This window comes from Thermobia domestica, chromosome 4 (assembly GCF_964235325.1).
Source record: "Thermobia domestica chromosome 4, izTheDome1.hap1.1, whole genome shotgun sequence".
Taxonomy (NCBI): Eukaryota; Metazoa; Arthropoda; class Insecta; order Zygentoma; family Lepismatidae; genus Thermobia; species Thermobia domestica.
Genome location: NC_137457.1, coordinates 187,884,090 through 187,908,127, shown reverse-complemented (window position 1 = coordinate 187,908,127; position 24,038 = coordinate 187,884,090). Strand labels below are relative to the sequence as shown.

The following is a 24,038-nucleotide window of genomic DNA, read 5'->3' as shown; positions in this document are numbered from 1 at the left end:
GTCTGAACGACTACCTGAAATCTTTAGTATTTGGAAATATCTTATGGAGATGCAGCGGCTGGCTCATCGAAAGTCGAAGAGATGTGATGCACTAGTACGCCTCTTTGGTGCTTTTGAAGGTAATGATATATTAACTCTACAACACTGTGTAACCAGTGCTGACATCCTGGTAAAGGATTCTTCCGTACAAAGAAATTTATGACCTGGCTCTGCAGAAGCATATGTAAATAGTATCTTCTGGGGAAGGTCAGACAAAAGATACAGAGCTATCAAACTTCTTTGATTTTGGCACAGGGTTTGTTTCTGAACCATGCTTAATTCTTTCTGAAAATAATATCAAAGTCATACCTAATACCAAAATTATAACTTGAGTCATAATATAAATGAACTAAGTAACGAATATTTAGCTTTCTTAGATGAAATAGATGGGATTCGCAATGTAAATTCCGATGACACACCAGTTAAAGAAATGAGGAGATTGTTTCAAAATCTTCTCAACGCTGTGGTTATACGCATGATCAATATCCTCTATACAAGTCCCTCTATATTTTTACAGATTAATCATGAGTATGGGAACCAAAAATTTTTTTCTCCTCAGCCTGGCTCATCATATGCTTGTGTTCTAAAAATTGTTTTATAATGAAACATCAACAACAATAGTATAAGTGGTACTACTAGTAGTATTAATAGTGGTAGTAGAAGTGGTAGTAGTACTGAAAATAATAATGGTGGGCAAAAGCAAAGAAATAGTAAGTTCGAAGTTGTAACGGAAAGCAGAAAACGGTTTCGTAAGTTTCATCCTATGGGCCATGAAATTGCCGTTAGACCTTTGGGTAATGAAAGGAATATTGATAACCCAGAGGCCAATAATGAAAGTTTAATCGATTTTGAGTTGGAGCATGTGATCTCTAGTGCATGCCCCTCGGACTACATTGGGCTATACATATGTAAGAGCAACTTTGGCTTGTGTTTGTTCCATGGAGGAAAAAGGCAATATTTCTGCTAGAACACACCTCACTTCAATCGAACGTGTGCTAGATAAGAATGAAGTATTCCTTTTGGGGAATAAAGTACTCAATTGATTCCGCATAGCCGATAGCATGCATGGCCAGCAATAATATACTACAACGAGTGATGTTGAAAAATATTCAAAGCACTAAGACTATTTGGAAAAGCGTTTAATACGCATTGAAAGTAAGATTATTTGCTACCTCTCTCTGACGATAATATTGGGCCAAGTGAAGCTCCACGGTAGTAAAGATAATTTGTAAAAGACAAGACCGCGATACATAATTTTTTTAGAACAGAAGTTCTCTGCGAGATGGGAGGAGTTAACATTTAAAGTAAAAGAGGTTGTGGCTTTACAGATGTTGATTTTTTAAAATGATATTGAAAAGGGGAGTATCTAATCCTAAATTATGAGAGCTTGAAAAGAATAATCGGGATTATATATTGTTCGTTACCTAGGAGAACCTGCATAATAAAAGATCTTTCTCCACTATCAAAGAGGTGACAATGTTGGCAATTTCGAGCTCATTAGTAACATTATAACTTTAGTCAATGCTAGGAGGTAATGTTATTACTGTTCAGAAGGTTATGATGAGAGATACCGTAAACAAAATTGTGAAACTCGATTTCCTTTTTGCGAACACACGGACGAACGCGATTATACTGCTAAGAAAAGTAAATGTATTGCATGCAATAAAGAGGTTTCTGAGGTTGTATGTATTGAGAACTATGTGAAGCGTAACAAAGCGGTTCAGTTCGACGTGTAGCACATATGTTGACACAAACCATACAGGTCTTGAACAAAGACAGAGGCCTGCTCATACCAATTTGTTTATGCGTATAACATATGATGTAAAGACAATGTTGAAGGTACCGAATAGGGCGGTGAAAGGGAATAAAAAGTTGTACTTCTCTGTTGTTGCCACGTTTGTCACGCCTGTATAAGGAAATTTATCGACGAGCCATGCAAAACGTGCGTGTGATTGTTGGAAATCGTTCGTTTTCTTTTAAGACGGTGACAGCTTTTATTAACCATGTGTTAGTAGAGTGTCTGATCTTTCAGTTAATAGTGGCGGTTGCCCATAATAGTAGTCTCTACATGGCATCTTCTGCCTTCGAACTCGAATAAAAGAGCAGCATATTATTCCTAGTGTTCTTATCGACGGTCAGAAGATTTTTAATATCAGCACGCATCTTCTTGCGTGAATCGGAGTGAAGTTATCTAATCTCCCAAAACTTTAGGCTTTAGTCAAAATTTAAAGAAGCTAGATTCCCCGTATTTGTTTAATACTGGAAGAAAATCAAAATTATGTCCGTCCCTATCTTCCGCTTGAGTACTACGACCCTGAGGCTTGTAGCACGGAAGAAAAACAACTGGAAGCCTGGCAGTAAGAACGTGCGGTAAGTCTCGAAGAGTTTACCCTGCAGAAGAAAATTCTTGCTTATTAGAGAAATAACATTAGAATTCCGACAGAAGCGGTCTTCAAATTTAGCGATATTATCGAAGAGAAAACGGAGGTTCTGCAATTTCTGCGATGAGGACATAACGTACCTTGCACTAACCACAGAATACTATTACTTAAATTCCCGCGTTGGATTTCCAAATTAAGGCTAAGAATAGTACTAAAACTATGCAATGGCTTAGGTAAATGGGAATGTGTAAATTGATAAGTACAAGATCGATGGATAGCACGAAGGACTCAACGCTGTTTTCTACTTGTATGAGTGCTATTTCCATATCTGTAGGCGTTGTTTTCTTGTTTACCGTGATTATATTCTGCACGACGGTCATGACTTGTACATTACGATGGCTAAAAGATATAAGCAAACAATGCTGCGACGTAGGTACATGAAAAGTATAGATTTAAACCTATAAGAAATATGGGAGTGCTCTTGGGACAATAAGGTAACGACGGATAATAAAGTACAAAGGTTTATTCATGAAATTTGTACTTATCGGCTTGACCTTATTTCCAAGAATTTTTAGAACGGTGGCCGCACGTAAGTCTTTCGTTCCTATGTCAATTGTATGAGTGATGAACGATGTATCGAGTCTACACTCATGGCTGATGGCAGGTAAACCAATGCCGATTAATTCATCTAAGATAAAAATGAGGACTGTCTTTCCAGATGTGGGAAGTATTCAGGGTGTAGCGAAATGCACCATATTGCCGATCTGCCGTACGTTCCGAGAGGCAGATTACTTTTCCGCCTTTGCCGCACATGCATGGAAGAGAAAAGACTGATGATTGTACTCATAGTGATGCTGAGTGTGCTCACACAGGAACATTTTGTATTCCAGAGTTATACCTTCGTCTTCAAAAAGTTACAAAATAATCGATATATATATATATATATATATATATATATGTGTGTGTGTGTGTGTGTGTGTGTGTGTAATATGGACTTTGAAGTGTTGGATCCCGAGGAGGGGATTCGGGTGGTCTGTTCGGAACTTAGGTGAATTCCTTTCTTCGGAAGTTTCTGGGTTTCCTACTTAATGTAACAGAGAGGAGACAAACAAAATATATCGAAGAATATTATGCCCACGAAGACATACGGTTCATTTTTGAAAACATTAGGATGAACCAGGGATTTAGGGTAAGTGCGAAGTTATTCCATAGTTCATTATATGGTAAATTGGGCCAACGCACAGATGCGTCGCAGAGTGTGATCGTTAGTGGTGAGGTAACGTTTCTTGGGTATTTAACCATGGAAAGTATGAATTTCAGTGTGGTCAAAATTAATTATTACAATCTGATTATTAGTTACAGAGGCATTGAAGGTGAAAGTTACCCTTACATTTTTCCAATGTAATATTAGCAGCATTTATTGGTTAGTGCGCTAGACTTAGACTACGAACTACTGACGACTCTAGGACAGACAGAGCAATTCTTGGCACCGACAGCATCATGTACCTACAGAAAAAAATTAGGAACGTTTGTTACCGCTCCAACAATGTTCGGGAAATCTGACAAATAAAATACGTTAAGGTTGGGAGTTCACAATATTTATCGTTTTAGGCACCAACAATTATGCTATGAGGCCAAAAATGCCCAAGGGGTTATTCGGCAAATCTTCAAAATTAGGGGAATAAAAATAAATGATAGGACCTCTCAGAAAAAAATCTTTAAGAGTTTCTATAAATTAGTTCTGGACAATTAGAGTCTACAGTAATAGAAAATCCAAATAGTGTATTGCGTAGATCAGGGTTCCGTATCTATAGCTGTAGAGAGAGAGAAAGAGAGACGAAAACACAAAGTGAAATCAACAGAAAACGAGAACGTATTGACGAACATCACATGACTCACGATGATCTCATACGAAAACTTGCAGGAGTATCTTACGGTTATAGGTCCACGAAATAGTGACTGTTACTTGTACGAATGTCTTTTACTTTTGACGGATCGCTTCCCATATAAACTCGAAAGAACAAGCGCAGATTGTGAAGATCGTAAAATTTATTTATTTTTAATTTATTCTTAATATATTTTAATGTATTTTAACGATCTTGTTTGGTGTGCAAACTCGTATTTAAAATTGTGGTGTGAAAATATTAAAATTCCTATGGAAACCCATCTAATTTTATTAGATCGCTTCCTATGGAAGCTCAAAGTTAATTTTTTCTTCTGTCGTTTTCTGTGAAAGTTCGAGAGATTTAAAAATATCAAGGGTTTATATTGTTCTAACTCACTGATTATTTTTGTTGGATCGCTTCCTGAGGAAGCTGGGTGTTATTTATTTATTGGATAGTGTTCATAGAAAACTTTAATTTTCTATTGCTCTGTGTGGTTGTGTGTATATATAACAAATGCTCTATCGTATGTGTTCATTTGACTACAAAGTGTTAAAATTTCAACATCAATGTACCATTTTAATTGCTGGGCTTTCAATGGCTGGTATAACGTGCTTTGTAAATCTTTTACTAAAATGTGATGAAATGTTTAGTATACAATTTAATGATATTTTTGGTGTTATGGTGCAGAAATATCAAAATTAGATGCAAGTGCAAAACTACGAGGAAATGACTGGAATGAATAGTTTTGAAGTTTAAAAAAATCATTAATAATGCTTGGTGATTTAATAACATAAACCAATGGTGATGTTGCTAATTTATTTACATAATATGCAGATCATAAAATGTTAACTGTAATATTTATTATTCAAAATTTATTTGTGAAAGGAAAATGTGCCTGTGACATAAGTTTAAATTCACACTATTTATAGTGTTTACAAATCCTTGTGATAAATTACAAATACAATATTTGGTTAGGCAAATTATGCCTCGGTATAGTAAAGAAATCGTGAATGTGTTCGAGCAAGTAACACAGGAACCTCACCTTTAATTATTGTTTACCTGACACAGAAAACAAATGAGCATTGTGAATAAGGACAAATATTTCTAAAATGAAATCATGTATCTATATTCTAACGTAAAAGGCATTAATACAGAAATTTTTTAGTCTCCATAAAGACGCTGAAAGTGAAACAGCACTACAACACGCTCCGTGCTTTGTGCAAATGCGAGATTACAAAACGAAAAACACTTCGTAGGAAAACAGATCTATTATTTAAAAAGTTAACAACTTCTGATTAAACTCAGTGGGATTAGTCTGGTATAGTACGTATTTTTGGAAAAACAATATCAGATTCAAATATTATAGATTCAGTAACTGATGTTCGTGCAAGAAATATCTCAAGGAATTCTATAGGTTTTCATGAATTTAGAATTTTATTAGGTAATCTTATTGTTCGTAAAGAATATATTGGTAGACCTATTAGTTTTGCAGCATCAAAAGTGAATAATATTAGGAGACAACATAGTCGTAAAATAAGAAAATCATCTAGTCTTGCAGTAGTAGCAATTTTATTTTAAAATTGGAAAGAATACAGTATGTAAAAATTACAAAATTATCAAAAATATATATTGATTATTCAAATAATGATTCTTTATCAAGTACAGAAACATTACAGTGAAAACAAAGTTATCTAAGAACAAAAATTAAGAAATGGTTATCTTCTCATGATGGTTATACATAACATGCTAGAGCGCGTAAATTTCTTGAACGTGGGAAGTATTACATTCGTGCACCAAATGAAGCATTAGATGAAGCAAAATGTTTTTATCAGATATGCAAAGTATAACAATAATTAGATATATTGTGTTGTAATGATACTTTTTAACGTTATGCACATTCAGATCTAAAAACAAAGAATGGTTCAAAAATGGCAAATGCGAAACGAAAAATGTTTTAAAAATTCAAATTGCTCGTTTTCAACTTACAAGAGATATAGGTGGTGAATTTTATAACCGGCATGTAAATCAATTCATTAAAGAATATGAAATTAATCTTGTTATTGTTCATTCTTAAATTAAATGTGTTTTAGGAGAGCGCTTTTTACGTACGTTGAAAGAAAGATTGTATCGTTCTTTTACCGCAAATAATACTTATTGGTACAATGTGTTAGATCAAATAGTAATTATAATCATTTATATCATTTAAGTACTGAAATGTCACCTGGACAAGTAAATGGTTCCATTGTGAAATCAAGACTAGAAAACATTATGCGAAAATAGAATGAATAAAAAGAAACAACATGTAAATTTAGTGTTTGTGATTATATTCGTGGAAGTTAGTATAAACATATATAAGAAATAGGATATTTTCCTAAAGGGTCCAAGAAAAAATTATTGTTGATAAAAGTCTTAAATCAGATCCCGATACTTATAAATTAAAATATTACAATTGTGAAGACATTAAGGGAATATTTTGTGCACAAGAATAAAAATAAGTAATTATAAATTCAAAGAAAACTTATCAAGCTGAAAAATTGTTGAAACGTAAAATCGGATGCGTGTAAGTAAAATGGTTGGGATATACATCAAGTATAAATTCATAGATTAAAACAGTTGATTAGAACAATTCCTCTTCAGTCTGCAAAATGAATTCAAACTTTACACACGACTTGTGTGTTACGTTCCTTCAAATGCAATTTGCAAATTTTTTGATAATAATACTACATCATCATTTCTAATTAAATTAGCACAACCTATTTATTTAAGTGATGCGGACTTGAGTGTTGGATTAAGACAAATTATATTCTGTGGAGTTTTGTAATGTTGATGCAAATGAAGAATTTATAATTTCTAATGTTTTCGATGACAAATTTGAACGCTATTATGTTCAAGTAACACCAGGATATTATCCATCGATTGAATCTATTCTACACTTGATTCTTGAAAACGTTCGTATGTTACATTATTTGCCAAATAAAAATAAAATTCTTATTAAACATTCTTTAAAATTAGATCAATATATGATTGGTATTACACCAGAAATGCAATGTACTTTTTGATTTAATAATGAAATACTATTGATAAGAAAAATGTTGGAATCACAAAAATTAGAATTGTTGATTTATTATAAACACGTGGACAATTTCCACGTAATTTAGAATATAATATTCCCAATAAAATTAATGTGTACCTCAATATCGGAAAACAACAAAAATATAAGACCGTTAGTTCTAAAACTTAGTGTATATAATGTACAACAGCCTCTAGTAAAATCATTTGCGTTTCACACACAGCATTATGTTAAAGTTGAAAAAAACACTTTGATAAAATAGAAGTAAACTTAAAAGATGAACACGGGTTAACATTACCATTCCATTTTGCAACTCAAACTTGACACTTCACTCTAAACAAAAATGATTTCTGAAAGTATTGACTATAGTTTTTATATTATATTAGTTTCAAACGCTAGTGCAGATATATACCCTACAAATAGTAGAACACATTTTATTAATCAATTAAAAATAGTTCTCGTTTATTAGAATCCTCTTGGTACGTAGGATAATGTGAAGTACATATTCTATTAACATGTTATAATATTACCGAAGGTGAACGTTATAGGATACAAGTTTTAAAATGTAAATCTTAAGAAAAGTAAAATTATTGTTGAATATTATCCATCAATTAATCATTTACTAGAAGAACTAAACCAAATATCAAGTTTTATAAGATTTAGTTTTCAAATATTGTACACGTTGAATATGGTGAACGTGTAGAATCAGTTAGATTATTACATTACCTTAACAATAGATTTTTCTGAAAAATCAGATCTTGTCAATCAATTTCTGTTATTCAAAAATCTTACTTAGATATCGGATATTCAAATCAAATTTTTACTTATAAAGATATTATATAATATCAATTTCTAAATGATAAAAAAGTACAAATATTATGTATAGCAAAAATCTCTGATATTAAATACGGAAAAGTTAAAACAATTTCGTTTGAAGATATTCATTATATACCACTAGCAAAGTTTTGTTATAACAAAAATAGAAATACTATTAAAAGATCATGCAGAGCGAAATTTGCCTTTACGTTCTGGGACACTGATCATAACACAAAATTTTTAACGCTCTCGTACATCTGCTAAATAATATAATTGAAAATAAGGAGTGTTGAATACCATCGTTGACGTGTAATACCATATTTTCCAGATGTATATGAAATACATCTGCAACATGGAATAAATAGTTTCTTTAAAGGGTTATTTCGTTTTGCTTTACCATTTCTTAAACAAGGTAAAAATCTATAGGTCGTCAGACATTATAAACTGGTATACAAGTTGCAGGTGATATATTAGAAAATCGTCAATTAAAGGAATCTGTTCGTGCGCGTGTAAAAGAGCATGGGGATAGTTTAAAGACAAGAGTCATAATAAAGTCGGATAGTTCTAACTGGTAGCGGTAAGTGACGGTCAAGCAAGAGGGAGGCTCCTGTAATTCTAAAGTTTGGAAATTTTAAAGTATGTTAACAACACGTAAACATATCAACGATATATTTTCAAAATTGCGCTCATAAATTCAAATAGATCTGAATGTTGAACCAATGAATTTATTTTCTTAACCATTGACGCAAACAGCTATTCTAGCAATGCTGAATATATTCCTTTTCTACTTTACCCTCAAAAGCACTTATTAAAGTTGTTATTACTGGAGAAACAGTTAAATTTATACATAATGCATATCTATATCTTTACATACGTTCTAAAATTACAAATACAGATGGAACAACTTTAACTGATGGTAAAAGTGTTGCATGTAGATAAAGTGATACCTACTACGATTAAAAATTATAATCTTCATCTTGTATACTGACGAATTGTTAAAAGTGTTACTAGCTGGTTAAGTGACTGGTGAAGGGTTGTTGGGATTTACCCCATTCACATTCTTCTCGTAATGGTAGATCCTCCTGCTGCACCTGACATTAATCTCGATACATCTGATTCAAGTGGATCACATTCGGTTGCAGTGTACATCGTTGAGAAAAACTTGGATGTTACTTTGAGTCTTGCTATGGACATTTCCAAGGAAATATAAAACTATTTATCAAAAAATACAAAAATATATTTTACAAATGTTCATCAAATTCAACACGGCGATTTTTACTTGTGCTGATATTTTGTTTTTTTGCATCATATTATTCGTATTCCTTCATTTCAAAAGTCTTCAAAAACGATTAGCAAGAAAAAATTGGAAAAGAATGATGATATCATTTATAAACACGTAAATATTAAAAAAAACAAATATTTCTTTCTTTTTATTATCATTATATGTTAACATTTTATGTTTTTATCATATATATGTGTCTAAATTTATGAATGTTTTAAAAAATACATTCGTGCATTTTATTTACAATTCCTAACAAAACGATTACAATCTTGATAATGCAACAGTTAATGGTCTTAATTTTTCATATTTCCACCAAGTCAACTGTTGTGCGTTAAGATATGCACATCCTAATTTCTTTAAAATATTTATGTGAAAAGAACAATATTTATTAAATGTTTTTCCACATAATTCATTTAATGAAGTGCAATATTTTGTTTCTAAATCAACAATATTATCTAATGCAAACATTTTCTTAATCCAAAGACGTTTCTATAAATCTTTACAATAAAAGGTTCAATTCTTTGCACATAATTGATATACAAGGTTCCGTATGACTGATACATTATGTCCAATTTTACTATTCCAAGTCAAGTCGTGTAAATTTAATATTAACCAAGCAATTTGTTTTTGAAAACCTAATGAAAATAAAGTATTTCCTATTGGTGATATTTCCAAGTAATGGAAATTTACTGTATCACCACATGCTGTTAAACAGAACTCGCAAATGATAAATTCAAATCAGACATTTTAAATTCTTGAATACGGATAATATACCGATTTACGCATGGTAAATTTTCTTGTGTATACTGAATGGAAAACGGTATTTGTCCAACAAATTCTGTATTTTTAAAAGATTATAAGATTTGCGCATAAAGCATATAAATGAGATTTCAATTTATTCTTGTTCAAACACTTCCAAGAGTCGACTAAGATGTTTATTAAGATATAGGTACTTCGGTGCAAATATTCCAGTATTGTGGAGTTGAGTACAATCATGATGAGCATTTCACTTGTATTCCATGCATTCAATTGGATTATTATTACGTAAGTATAATTTTATAGTTTTAATACACAATTCACATTAATGTTTAAACCACTACATAACACACATGAAACACTAGCACTATTCGAATACATTTTTCAATCTGGAATGCCCGTTGTCCGTCTGCCTTTTCTTATGAAATTGTCGAATAATTCCGGGAAATAGTTTGTATCACATAATAATGCCGCATATGTTTCATAGAATTTTTCTCTTGTTAATATTCCTATATTGTGCGTTTGCGTAAAAGTAAAACACATCTTCTTCAACACTAAGACTTGCTATAATATTCCAAGCACTGGTTTCCAATGTTTTGGGGCCACATTCATACAATCGTGAGCAAAATTCTGATAGGATTTTTCTCTAAATCCATCGCATATTAATGTATCGTTGAAATCTCATTTTTCAATAGCATTTTTATACACTAACGATCCACTTGTTGACTATTATAACAACAATCTAAAGCCCAAAATCGCAATGTTCTTGATAATGCAACTGAAGATGGCGGTGGGATTTCTGAAACTGTTAACACTGGTGATTCTATTCCATCAATATCATATTCTTCATCTGACGCTGATTCGTATATTTCTGTTTTAACAGATAATGCTTCAGTGTTAACATTAGATGAATGTTGTCTCTCTATATATTTCCCACTATAACCCATATTTAAAATATTTTCATACCGCAAGGTAATCACGTGTCCGTCATTTATGATGCCAAACCTCTTTTCTATTGGCAATTAGCATAGAGGCATGTTTCATCATGTTTACCTACCGCAACCTCAATCCTTTATATTCTCCACCGACATTGTCTCATGTTCACTTACCTCACCATCAAACTTGTTTTTCATTACTCGGTCGGCATACCGTGATGTCTACCTACAACTCGGCCGGTGTTCTTTTCTATTTGTTCTATTTGTTGTATTTTTAAGGTCATTACCCAAGAACGCCATCTTCCACTCCCAGCCGACCGGATTCCAAAACGCCTTCGATAAGCTAACTTTGTCTTTTGAGTTCACCAGCGGAAGACGTACGAAAATCATGCTCTGTATATGCACCAGCATCGCCTATCATGCAAACGTATACGCACTCCGTAAATGCGAAGTCTTCACGACCTTACAAATAAAAAAGTACCGCATGAATTAAGTTTATTCCCTCCCATCTCTTAGTACTTTGAAACAAAGTTTTTCCTAAGTTTGTATAACATATGATCTGTGAAAATTAATTTGATCATAGCATAGATGTTCTACGAGTTTTTAATATTTCAGAATACAATTCGTCTGAGTTTTCTTTAACGAATACCAAAGAATAAAAAACACGATTCAATTGAAAAAACAACATTATAATTAATTAAATAAAAACCGTTCCGATAAATAATCTGGATTCGAGATTAATTTCTTTTTTTACTATGATCACAGCATAGCTGTTCTAATGACCTTCATATCGAAGCGAAAGAATAAATGATTAACAATGAGCATGCTATTCGTATTTAAACCGGCATGCCATGCTTACCAAAAATTAAAAAAAATCAGATGATACTGATCATTCAACCTTTTGGGAACTCTCCTAACAGTGAACATTCCCTGAACCAGTCAGACCACCTAACGATCTGGCAATAGATCTACCTCTCTAGATAACTATCTTAGTTACACGTCCTTACGTGATCTCAGCTGTGGTTTTAGATCATGCTCTGGTCCTCTTCAAAATGTCTCATTGCCATATCTCCCTTCCTGCACGCGCTCATATCTCCCGACCTACTAATTGGAATGTCTACGAGCAGGAATTAAATTCCTTATTTAACATAGCCGCTCGTCCAAATTCTCCTTTCGAAATTGGTTATGCTGTCGCCCATATTACATGCCCACTATGCACGGCTGAATTCATCAGAAATTCAACAATTAATTAATCGCAGCACGAGCGATACTGTGACCCCCCATTACTTTGTCTTTATATTCATCTTAAAAGCTGATCACGCAATATTTGGCAGCGCACCAGGCATTCACTCTACAAAACGTTATGAAACACGTTAAGCGGCGAAACCATGACCATCACTCAACAACAAACCCAGCGGTACTGGGAGACATTCTTTTGTGGGGTCATTGATAACACCACTAAAATTTGGCAGCGCCGGGAGACTCCTTCTCACACTCAATTCTTCCAAATTTCCGTATTGTCTCATACATGGTCGCCAAATGCAAGCAGACTTATTTATTTCATCTGCAGAACGCCAGTTTGTAATTAATCCGATTACTCACATTCGGAAAGACGAAGGGCACACTATGTGCATGCTCCATTTTCAATCAAAATTTTTCCCACATGACGATGGAACACCAAGGGAACTTGAGCGTTATATTCCTCGCTTGCCCAACAAGAAAGCGAGTGAAATTGTTCAGATATGCTAGGAACTACTGAAGTATGGGACACTAAGTTTCTTCTCCATCTTGCTGCTTTGTTTACAGGCATCCTCCCGGTTTGCCACTTTGCCCATGATTAGAAAGAAGCGAAAGTCATCATTCTCCTAAACCAGGTAAAACTCCACCTGTCAAAAAATATAGAACAATTAATTTCCTATCTCATGTAAGCAAACTACTTGAACGAATGGTTCTCGCACGACTCCACGAATACGCCACAACTGAAGATACACACCCCACCAGTAATTTGATTTTCGTGATAACCACAACACAACAATGGCGCTAGAATACCACTTAACTCCCTCTTTCAATCGACGACAATAAGTTGTGGGCGTTTACCTTGATATCTCGAAGGCGTTTAATACTCTTTCCTTACGAGGTCTCATTTATAAAAATCGCTTACAAGGCCACTCTTTACCGTATCTCAAACTCCACATTTCATACCTCTTTCACACTTTCTTTCATGTCTCTGTGGGACAGGTGAGGTCCCCTGCCAAACCAATTCAAGCTGGTGTACCTCAAGGCGAGATTCTTTCATCACTGCTTTACACTTTATACAGCACTGACCTACCCATTGTGCAACACTCTTTCCCTGCAGCATATTCCGATGACACTGCTTTCTTCACGAACAACAGAAATCTTTGTCTTTCCTACAACTACATGAAGGGCCAACTTAATGTCTTACACCATTGCGGTATCACCTGCCGCCTAAAAATCAATGTTGATAAGAGTGTTGCCTTCTGTTACAGCAAAAGACGCAGCAGAGCCATCCAATGCTTACACTTAAACAACGTAGAACTTCCAGAATGTCTGCATCCGAGATACTTAGGATTTGTCTTAAATCGTGGCCTTACTTTTGGTCTTCATATCAGAGACATTAAACATCGAGCTCTCCGAAAATTGTCTGCTCTCAATACCGTTCTGCGTGTCAGTGCTTAAGTCATGAAACGAGATTCCACGTCTCTAGAATGATAATGTTGTCCACAATGCCGTATGCATGTCCAGTATGTCAACATGCAGCACTCAGTCACCTCCAAACTGTCGAGAGTGTGCATACCAGGGCAGCTCGTTTCATAACAAGCCATGACCTATGCAAGACCTATCCGGGATGTGTTACATAAACACCATATTCTATTATAGGCAAACCTCCTCGCCATGTGATCCACGCTATTCCAGTCATAGGGGCAGCGCGCCACGGTTGTAACATAACTCTTTTCACACACTATACTCACTTGCTGCGACAATTGAAGTTGAAGGTCACATGACATCGTTTTATCCCATATTCTAACTCACCTCAAGTCTAACCATCTTACTTCTTATTCTAGAGCTTGGATTGAGTCAGTGACTTTTGTCCGATACTCGACACAAACCTCGCTTGCAAGCAAGCAAGCAGCTCATCGTCTTCGAAATTAACAGTAGTCAGTTCTCAATCGAAAAGCAAACAAGCTGGTTCTCGGAAAATGGAGGCCGATAAAATGAAATAGCGTGCCGTTATACGTTTTTTTTACCGCCGAAGATGTCGGCACACGGGTAATGCACAGACGAATGGTGGGTGTCAAAGGACAACACGTATTGTCACTGACAGCAGTCATCAAATGCCAAAAGCGGTTGGCAGAGTGTAGAAATACACTTATAGACGACGTTCGTCTTTAGCAGCCCGTATTGGCGACGCCACATATTACTGAGCGGGGAACACTATCATTGAAGAACTACTGTAAGGAGGTGACGACGGAGGTAGACATCAGCATCGGATGGGCCCATTCCATAATCACCCAAACGCTTGATTTTCGCAAGGTTTGTGCCCAATGGGAGCACCACAACCTTACCGACACTCATAAAAAGACAGAATTGAGGGGTGCCCGTTGCACCTAGACAGATACGAAGCTGGTTACGTGGCACTTTTTTTAGAAAATCGTGAGAGGGGACGAGACGTGGTGCCATCAGTACGACCCTGAAACAAACACCAAAGTTCGCAGTTGCCTGACCTCACCTCTCCCCATTCAAAGAAATCCAAATCAATCAGAGCCAGCGGGAAGGGCCATGACCTCTGTGTTCTTCGACATTTGAGGACTACTGCTCACGGAACTTTTCTAGCGCTATCAGACAATGAACTCCGCCTAGTATGGAGAGACTGCGCACAATCTCCGCAAGTACAAGTCCAAAGAACCAGGAAACATGTCAGCGGATGCAATTTTCCTTTGTGCCAATGCTGCGGCCAACGTGATGCAGGGGTCTTTAACGAAGTTTAAGTGGTATATTCTTTATTACGCAACCTGCCGCCACTCTCCCTATGTGATATTCACCATTTTGGGGAACTGCTAAAGGCTCTACGTAGACACCGTTTCCATTCATACGATGATGTCATATAGGAGGTGACATCACGGCATCTCCGGCAGCTCAAGGCTTTCTACCAGAAAGCCATCAAGCGGCTTGTGTCATAGTGGACAAAATCCGTCACCACCAGAGGTGATTACGTTTAAGGTAGGTGAATAATTCCCCATACGCGTACAGGGTGATTGTGAATTAAATTAATGCTCCTCATATAAAATGAACGTATTAGTAAAAGTGAGAAATATATAAATACAATGTGAGTCATGGGTGAGACTTTTCAGTATCTGCTTAAAATTACAAATAGCAGAATTATAAAAGGTTGTATAAAAATTTTAAGACATTAATACTTTAGTAGAACAGTTCTGTATGTAACCTATTTTTCCATGTATCAATACATCGTAAATGGAATGTCCATAAGAATATGGTGTATCGTTTGCCTTGCGTCTGCTTGAAATGTGTTCATACTTGATTACTTTTGTGCAGAGACAAAACTTTCACATAAAATAGGCTATTAGATGATTACTTTTCACTATACTTACAATTTCTTAACTTCTCGTGTATATCATAATTGATTACGGTATATTATTTTCATTAGATCGTAGTTGTAAGTAAGATTATTTTCCTTTCCTCGCTCAACAATATATAATTGGTATTTTAAAATACGAAATGTTGTCCATAGAACACTCGCCCAACAAACCATTGCTTAAACCCTGTAAGCTATGACATATATATATATATATATATATATATATATATATATATATTGTTATGATGTTTTGTTCTGAGATTGGCGTAGCAATTGTGTACACTTTCTTTTGTGAAATCGTATTTGAGATCACTCCTCTACTCTTCACCCAGTATTACAAAGTTGGTTCTGAGTCCAACTCTTTAAGCCTCGGTCTTGAAAACGTCTTTGGCCTACTGGTTCGAAGATGATGAGAAAGTGCACTAAAAGTCTCAATAATGGGGAGAGACTCGTATTTCAGTGGTAGAGCTTGTACTGGAGATCGAAACCCAGGTAACATATGAAGACTGTGAGCTGAATCTAGATAGGTGGGATGGCTTGTCTAAATTAAACAGACCATTCCATTTTACGTTTAATTTATAAGAATAAAAATAATAAAAATGAGAATACAGATGAATTTTACAAATCGGTTAATTTGAATTACAACTTGAAAGTATTACTACACCACGTAAAGAGGAGCACAACCCCTACGTTATTCAATGGGTGCTAGAAGGTTTTTATGCTCAACCGCGATTTATTGGAAAGAGTGAACTTGAACTTCGTACATCGCAACTTGCATTGGCTCAAAGGGAAAAAGTGTTAATTCTCGAAGAGGGAATTTTGGTTTCGAGTTGAACTAACTTCATAGTTTCAACTAAACATTCTCAAGGTGTTTCTAACAAACCTCCTGGTACTCATCCCAAGTCGAGGGGGGACTTAGAAAAAATAATCACATACCTGATGTTATGCAGAGCGGCCGTGATTAAGGAAGACACACACTCGTCGACCGTCGGCTTCAGAATCAACTGGAGCGGCGAACAAGCCTCGTTTATATAGGCGCTTCGTCCCACGCATTTCTGCCAGTTCTGACGTCGCTCGAACTCTACGTCACGAGCCTCGGCGAGCTTGGAGAACCTATTCTCGCGCATGCTTAATAGTGGCTAAGACATCCAGTTTCTCTATGATTTTTCCCTATCACGCCGGGGTTGGAATTCCTATTTTACATTTATTTTTACAGTTTTTATTTCACGCATAGCTCCAAATACATAATAGATTTCATGTATTTATCGCTTGCGTGGTATTACCTAAATATTGCATCCGGGGACCCGGCGCTGTGATCTGAGTAAATCAAAGCCAGGGTCATACCACTATTACATGCGTGAGGGTTGGTGTCAATGAGGCATCAGGTTGCTAATTCAATCTGAACCTCAACTGACTCCGTTCTCCCTTTCTCTCATTTCCTTACTGCACACACAATTTGAAAAGCGCGGGCATCTCGCCCCATAATTTGAGTCCGGCTTAGGACTTCGAGGCACAACTGTGTAACAGTTATCCGCCGACCTCGGTAAAAAAAATAAACAAAAAATGTCGAAAGTTATCTTCCTGATATTTATATCCGAATACCGAAACGGTTGTCCAAGCAAGTTGCTGGGAGTTAAAGGGTTAATATAGACGGGCCTCACGTAAGGCGCTAAGAAACTAAAAGCATAACTTTCTTGAGGAATTTGGAGATTATGAACGAATAAACCGCAAGAGAGCGGGATTGTAAGATTTCATGTGTCGTAACTATAGTACGTTTAAATGTTACACAATTCCACTAACAAAATAGTAGATTGAAAAATGTAGGATGAAACCTTACAATCATGGAATCCTTCTAGCTTATAATTATCAAAAGGTTTCGTGTGAACTCACAATAGTAATTTTTTTTTAAACCAATTCCTAACCATATTATTAATCATGACTTCGAACCGATTATGAGTACAACTTCTAGTATTATAAAAAAAATTAAGATTTTGTGAGTTTACTGATTTGCTAATTACCATTATATTTACTGTACTGAGTACAATTATAGTCATACGTGTTAAATGTGATTGTCTCAGGCTACTAATTTTATTCAACTATAAATGAAAGAAATTCAACATTAACTACACTCAAACAAATGTAGCGCGAAGCGCTTTAAAGTTTGACTGAGATGGACGATAAAATTACAAGAGTAGTTTTCATTGGTTATAGTATAATCCAAATGGGAAAGACATGCAATGATATAGAATAGTACACTCGATTGTGTTGGCCTTAATTTTTAAATTATTGCGGGGTTGTGCCTTACAGTTTGTGAACAAAATTTCTTATGTTGTTCCAATATACCAGTTGTACTTCATCAAGCATAGGCTATACTCTCCTTTCCAGAATCAAGTGAATATTTTATGACATGTAAGGAAAATCAACTTTGAAAGTATTTGAGTACAATATTACATATCCTGTAATATATTTCTTGTAATATAAAAACGATTGCTTCCTAAATGCTTAACCCACGTATGTAAAATAACTAGCAATTGACTAATGAGCAACTAGCGATTAAAACACAATGCCTGATAAATGTTCAAATGCGTCTATACACATTTTATACTAAACTTCATCCTAATGTTATTGAAGAATAAATTTCACATTATTAGCTATTGCTCTCTACATTGGCTGCAGTAAGTGTAATATATAAACTTACTGTATAGCTCTGTTCTATACAAATGATCACAGTATGTATATCTGTTTTTATAAACTTATTTTTTTAAACTTCTACTCAGTCTGTTTGCTATTTCGACCCCGATTTGGTTTCTCTCATCCTGTGTGGTATGCATTACACTAGACACATTGACATTTACGTATACTGACAATGTACAGACATTAAAATCGATTAGCGCATTTTAGCGCACCTAAGGATTACATATAACAACTCTAGACTTCTTTTCATGAATCCATGAGGGGTTGTGTCAGTAAGGGGGAGACTGAATGGTTGAAATACTGACCCTATGGTTAGTGTGTTAGCTTATGCCCTAATGGCCTATGGTAATAACAGATACAAATTCTAATAACCAGGGATGCAGTTACATTTGCTATACCAGAGTACATGTTTTTGCAGGAGGCTACATAACGTTTCCTTATAACTAGGGGGGAATGTTAGGGGGGTTTATAGGTTAGTATTGTTAGTATTCCTATTCTTAATATTACTAAAAATAGTATTAGCATTCGTATTTTATGTCCCTTTTTTTTAAATACAACTCGAAATCGAGAGGGATTTCTTTGTGGTTACAAAGGAATTTTACGAAGTAAAGTTACATCATGTTTCATCATGTTGGTGGTTCTTGTTGTTTTAGAGGATAGATTTTAAACACAAAAGTTAACCACAACATAAGCTATGGTTGATATGTTTTTAAAACACACCGGAAGTATGTTCCGTTCTTTCTTTTAATTCAACTAACCTTGACTGATAACAACCATAAGTTTCCATTTGTGGCGAGCTTTTCTGTTTATAAATCTTAAATACATAGTGTAAGTAATTTAGTTCTGCGGAGAATAATTCTATATGGAGACGTCACGGTGACCTGTTGTTGAGCAACAGTTAAATACAATGTGCAATGGATAATTTAATAAATTACTTTCTTGTCTTTTTCACTTCGGTGTTTGCCAAAAGATAGCTATACAGAGGGTTCCAAAAATTACGGTCTTTAACATGGTGGAATGAAAATGTGGAAAGTCGATTACCATGCTCACATATAGGCTTCTTTAAATGTCTAAAAACAAAACTTGTGCTTTTACTTGTTCAAACAATAGGGATTTAATTTTTAAATTTAGACAACTTTCCATGGTTTTTGGTACGTTTGATCGTGGTTATTACAATGAAATTGAGTTATTTCATATATTGGGAAAGTTTTAAAGTCTCTTGACGTTGCTTACAATCTTCTTATGATTTGTCACAACGCTGATTTGACAGGAGCTTTTTTTACAATGTTCTTATGAGTTGTCACAGCGCTGATTTGAAAGAGTTTTAATTACTTTTTCATTGAGTATTATCACTTGTCCAAATTTCTGTGTTTGTCCTGGTACGAGAAGAGTTTTTCACCTGTAAGCAATGAACTGATGTAGGTAAATAGTTGTCTGTCCGTAGATAAACGAGATTTCCTTGTCACTGCAGAAGTTTATATATTTTGTGGCACAGAGAAAGTTTTGTATCCGGATTAAAGTTCAGATTTTATAGATGACGGTTGTCCATTAATAAACAGTGATGGATCGAAGAATAACAGTAATCGATTACCATATCATTCCTCTGGATCAGCCCTGGATGGGCCCGACATGCTGTGATCTGGATCCTTGGATACCTCCAGATACCAGGGTGGTAGGGGGGCTTACTCTAGACATCACACTGGGAAGGCAATGGATAGAGATCTGCAATCAAAGAGACTATTAGACTACATAATCATTAATGCGCTATGCAGAGTACTTGTTTATATAAGAAGTCCACTGAATCCTTCTTGTAATTGTTCCATATATATATATATATATTTTTAACGGGGCTGACCACACATCAATTTTAAGAAAGGTATAGTGATCGATGGAACCTACGAAGGTTACCAAAATGAAGCTATCCGAAAGTGAGATTCGAATAAGAAAAATGTTTTTCGTTCAGATGTCCTAAGTGTGCTGACCACACATCGTCGGAATCTAGGCATAGATACTTGTCTAGATAATGTCTAGGCAAAGATACCTGTTTAAATAATGTATTAATATCACTATGAGGTTAAGGATCAATTTTATACCATGAACAAGTTAGATCAGAAGTCTGAAAATAAGTGTATGTGCGCTGACCACACATTACTATTAGGATGCCTCTTGGGTTTGAGCTGTGATGGTGCGAAGATAACGATAACATCATGGTGGAACAAGTTTTTCACAAGATGATTTATGTACCTAACTCGGTTTGTTTCTTCGTGAGTGGAATGATAATGAGGGAGGAAAGTGGATTATTAAATATACTTTTCATTTACTGCAATGATTAATGGGTGATGAGTCATCTGGTGAGTAAATCCAAGGTGCTTTACAAGATGGGCATTACCTTGTTTGTTATGGGTACGTCAGGACGTAATTGCCTTATTGACATACATTTGCAGTATAGTTTGTTCTCAGATATAGTCAGGTTGAGGAATATAGTGTTAAAAGGAAGTTTGACTTTAGCCAGCATGGCGAAAGTGAGCTAATTATACAACTTTGTGTAATGATACGTGGCTTGTAAATTATCAGCTCAGCTGACGAATGTTCGGAGAGAGAGGGGACAAGGGGGTTTTGCATCGCAACTGCGAGAATGCATCTAGTATACTGTTACAGACACCGGCTTCAGACCAGGGACATCTTAACTTTGTCAGATAAGTATATTTGCATTGTTTTTCTAATTTAGAGGATAGGAGTGGTCAGTCGTTTGGATTGCTATGCATGAGTACGAAAAGTTTGTTGTATACGGTCTTTTATACCTTGAAATGTTAATATTATTTACCCTTTTTTTTAAAATTGAATTTTAACAAGGATAAAACGTAGCAAGTTGATGCCATACTTTTAAGTTACTTCGTAAACCACAGAACTATTAAACAGAGTTTAGATTCAGCAAGATTTAATTAAATTTAATTATACCTTTACAGATATACTAGTTAAGAGAATTAGTTCCAAAGTATCATCAAAATTTGGTAATTAATTTAACTAAAAATTTTAAATTATCTCAAGCAGACTGATATAAATTTCTGGCAATTAATTGAACTAAAAATTTGAAACAAACTCAAGCAAACTGATATAAATTTTAAACATGTAATGTTTCATTACTGAAATCCTTTTTCTAGTTTTTACGCTTTATTACAACTTATGTACCCATAGTGTTCAAGATAAGACTTATGCCACAATAGGGCATAACCAGTATTTGAGAAAATTCTTAGTTAACATGCATATATTTTTTTTTCATTATTGTACGCTGATTTCCTCTTAACAAAAATATAAAAAGGAAAATGAATACTCAGCTATTTCCAATGCGCGGGTCCTCTGACTTCTCCCACCTAGGCAGGTTCTGCTGTCAGGCTTCTGAAAGGAAAGGCCTGAAACGAAAAATTCTCACACACAAACATAGTATTACAGATTGGACGCGGGGACCTGAAGTTGAGTGTAGTGTCCCGGCTACTTAATAGTCGAAATTTAACGAACTTTGTAGTTAAGACATGTCTGGATTTAACTAATAGTTACATATATCTAATTTCTCAAAATTAAGTATAATGCTAATTATTGCACTGTGCTAATTATTAAGTATGATAACCAACGAGTTTAAATAAGTTCTTAACTTTGTGGTTCATATTTTTCAGCTTGTTGGAGTATACGTATCATCCTTTTCTCGAAGAACGCACAGGAAAGAGAAAGGAAGACTTTATGTTTCCAGAGACAATGAGGGGAGGTTTCCTGTTACGGGGTAAGTACTATCTCCCTGAATTGTTAGTGTATTATTTTTGAAACATGCGTTTTCCATTTCTTCACGTCAAATTACCAATTCGTTTTACTAGTGAGTGTTAACATAGTTTAGTGCTGAACTCGAGTGCAACGAAATCGCAGTTCGTATCCTGGGAATATCCCATACCGATTTTCATTATCACTGAATTAAGTGAAAGCCACAATGAAAGATAGTGACCAAAGTCATAGTTAATCAGTGATTATAAGAAGTGCGTGTTGCATTACTTGTGAATTTTAGTGAGTGTTTCCCTAAGGAAAAACAAAAACGTTGTTTAGTGTGTGTCACTCATACAAAAAGTGCGTGAGTCGGGACTCGATCTCCGACTTATCTGTTGTCTTTCAAAGTTAGATACAATTGCGTAACTGCCAATAATCACTGATAATTGAGATCATTTTCTACAACGAAACTAATTTTGACAGGAATACTCCGGGTCTCGAACTCGGGACCCCTATTGTAGATAGTGATGATATGTGGTAGACTAAATGTCTATTGAAAGTATTTGATTCTAACATACTTTCACATAACCAATTCAAATATAAACCTGCGCTCGTGCGGAGCGATAATTTAGATATAGGATAAAAGAAATGATCCATCGGGGGATCGAACCAAAGGTCGTTAAGGATCAATTGCTTATCTGAGACTATGGTGTACCCCAATCGTGATAATTTATGGGACAACATTATTATTATTCATTTCGTTGTAGTTTCGTTCCCCTGCTTTTTTTTAAACTATTTATCTATTTTCCTGTTATAAATGCTGGTGTGTTCTTCGATTTTGAAGCTACACGCAACAACATCCTGAGACCTTGTTAGCAGCAGGATTCACTTCCGCCACCTGATAGGAAGTGATTTGCTTTTAGTTTTAACGCAGAATGAAAGGCGGGTGTTGAGGAAGTATCCTCGTCATTATAAGAATTGATATTCGATTAACTTTGAAGTATGAAAAAGAACTACGTCTGTTGGTTTATTCTGATTTTTATTTCAATTAAAAAATATAATTACTGTCACGTTCTTATATTTATGTCCTAAAGTTTATGTGTCACTCTCATGGAATATTTGACTTTGACTTAACATGTGTCGACGATGATTGTGCGCTGTTGTTATGTTAAACAGGGCCGCATATGGAGGGGGCCACCAAATTTGAAAGTCTCATGACTTCTAGTTATTAAATCGAGGTTTTTATTCTGAGTAGAATTAAGTTATGTTATACCAGAACTCGAGTGTCCTTAATGTATATTATGTAACTCGCAAGGGTTTTAACCTTACTAGGTTTATTTAACTTAAGTTCCATCGAATTTAAGTAGATACAAATGAACTTACTACTAACAATTAAATATAATAAAAATAAACCAAAGCTAAAATCCTAAGTAAGCAGAAACCTAACTAACATAAGATGCGAATTCAAAAAAGGATAACTAAAATTAATATCTAAGAGTTATTGTACCACTTAATCAGTTACTACTGGATTACTTCTATATCTGATATCATTATACCTCATTTGTTTGATTTTATTTTATTTTTATTTTATTTTATTTTATTTTTTTTACATATCTATATGTATATAATCCTTCCCGCCCAGACTCCTCAAAAAAAATAAAAAAAATAAAATAAACTGATAACTTCAGAGCAATAAACCTTAAAGTCTCAATAGTGAAATGATTAAAAAGAAACAATCCCTAACAACTAAAAATAAGAATAAAACAATATATGAGGAGCCTGGCAGGTGAGGTGAACAAATGTCAGGCAGAATA

The 24,038-nt window shown here is 34.8% G+C and overlaps 1 protein-coding gene across 1 annotated transcript in view; it reads right to left on the bottom strand.

Moving 5' to 3' along the window:
• The window catches only part of LOC145683417 (hemolymph lipopolysaccharide-binding protein-like), a 708,489-nt gene that overhangs the window by 600,287 nt on the left and 84,164 nt on the right, over positions 1-24,038 (bottom strand). The gene's annotated exons all lie outside the window — the stretch shown is intronic.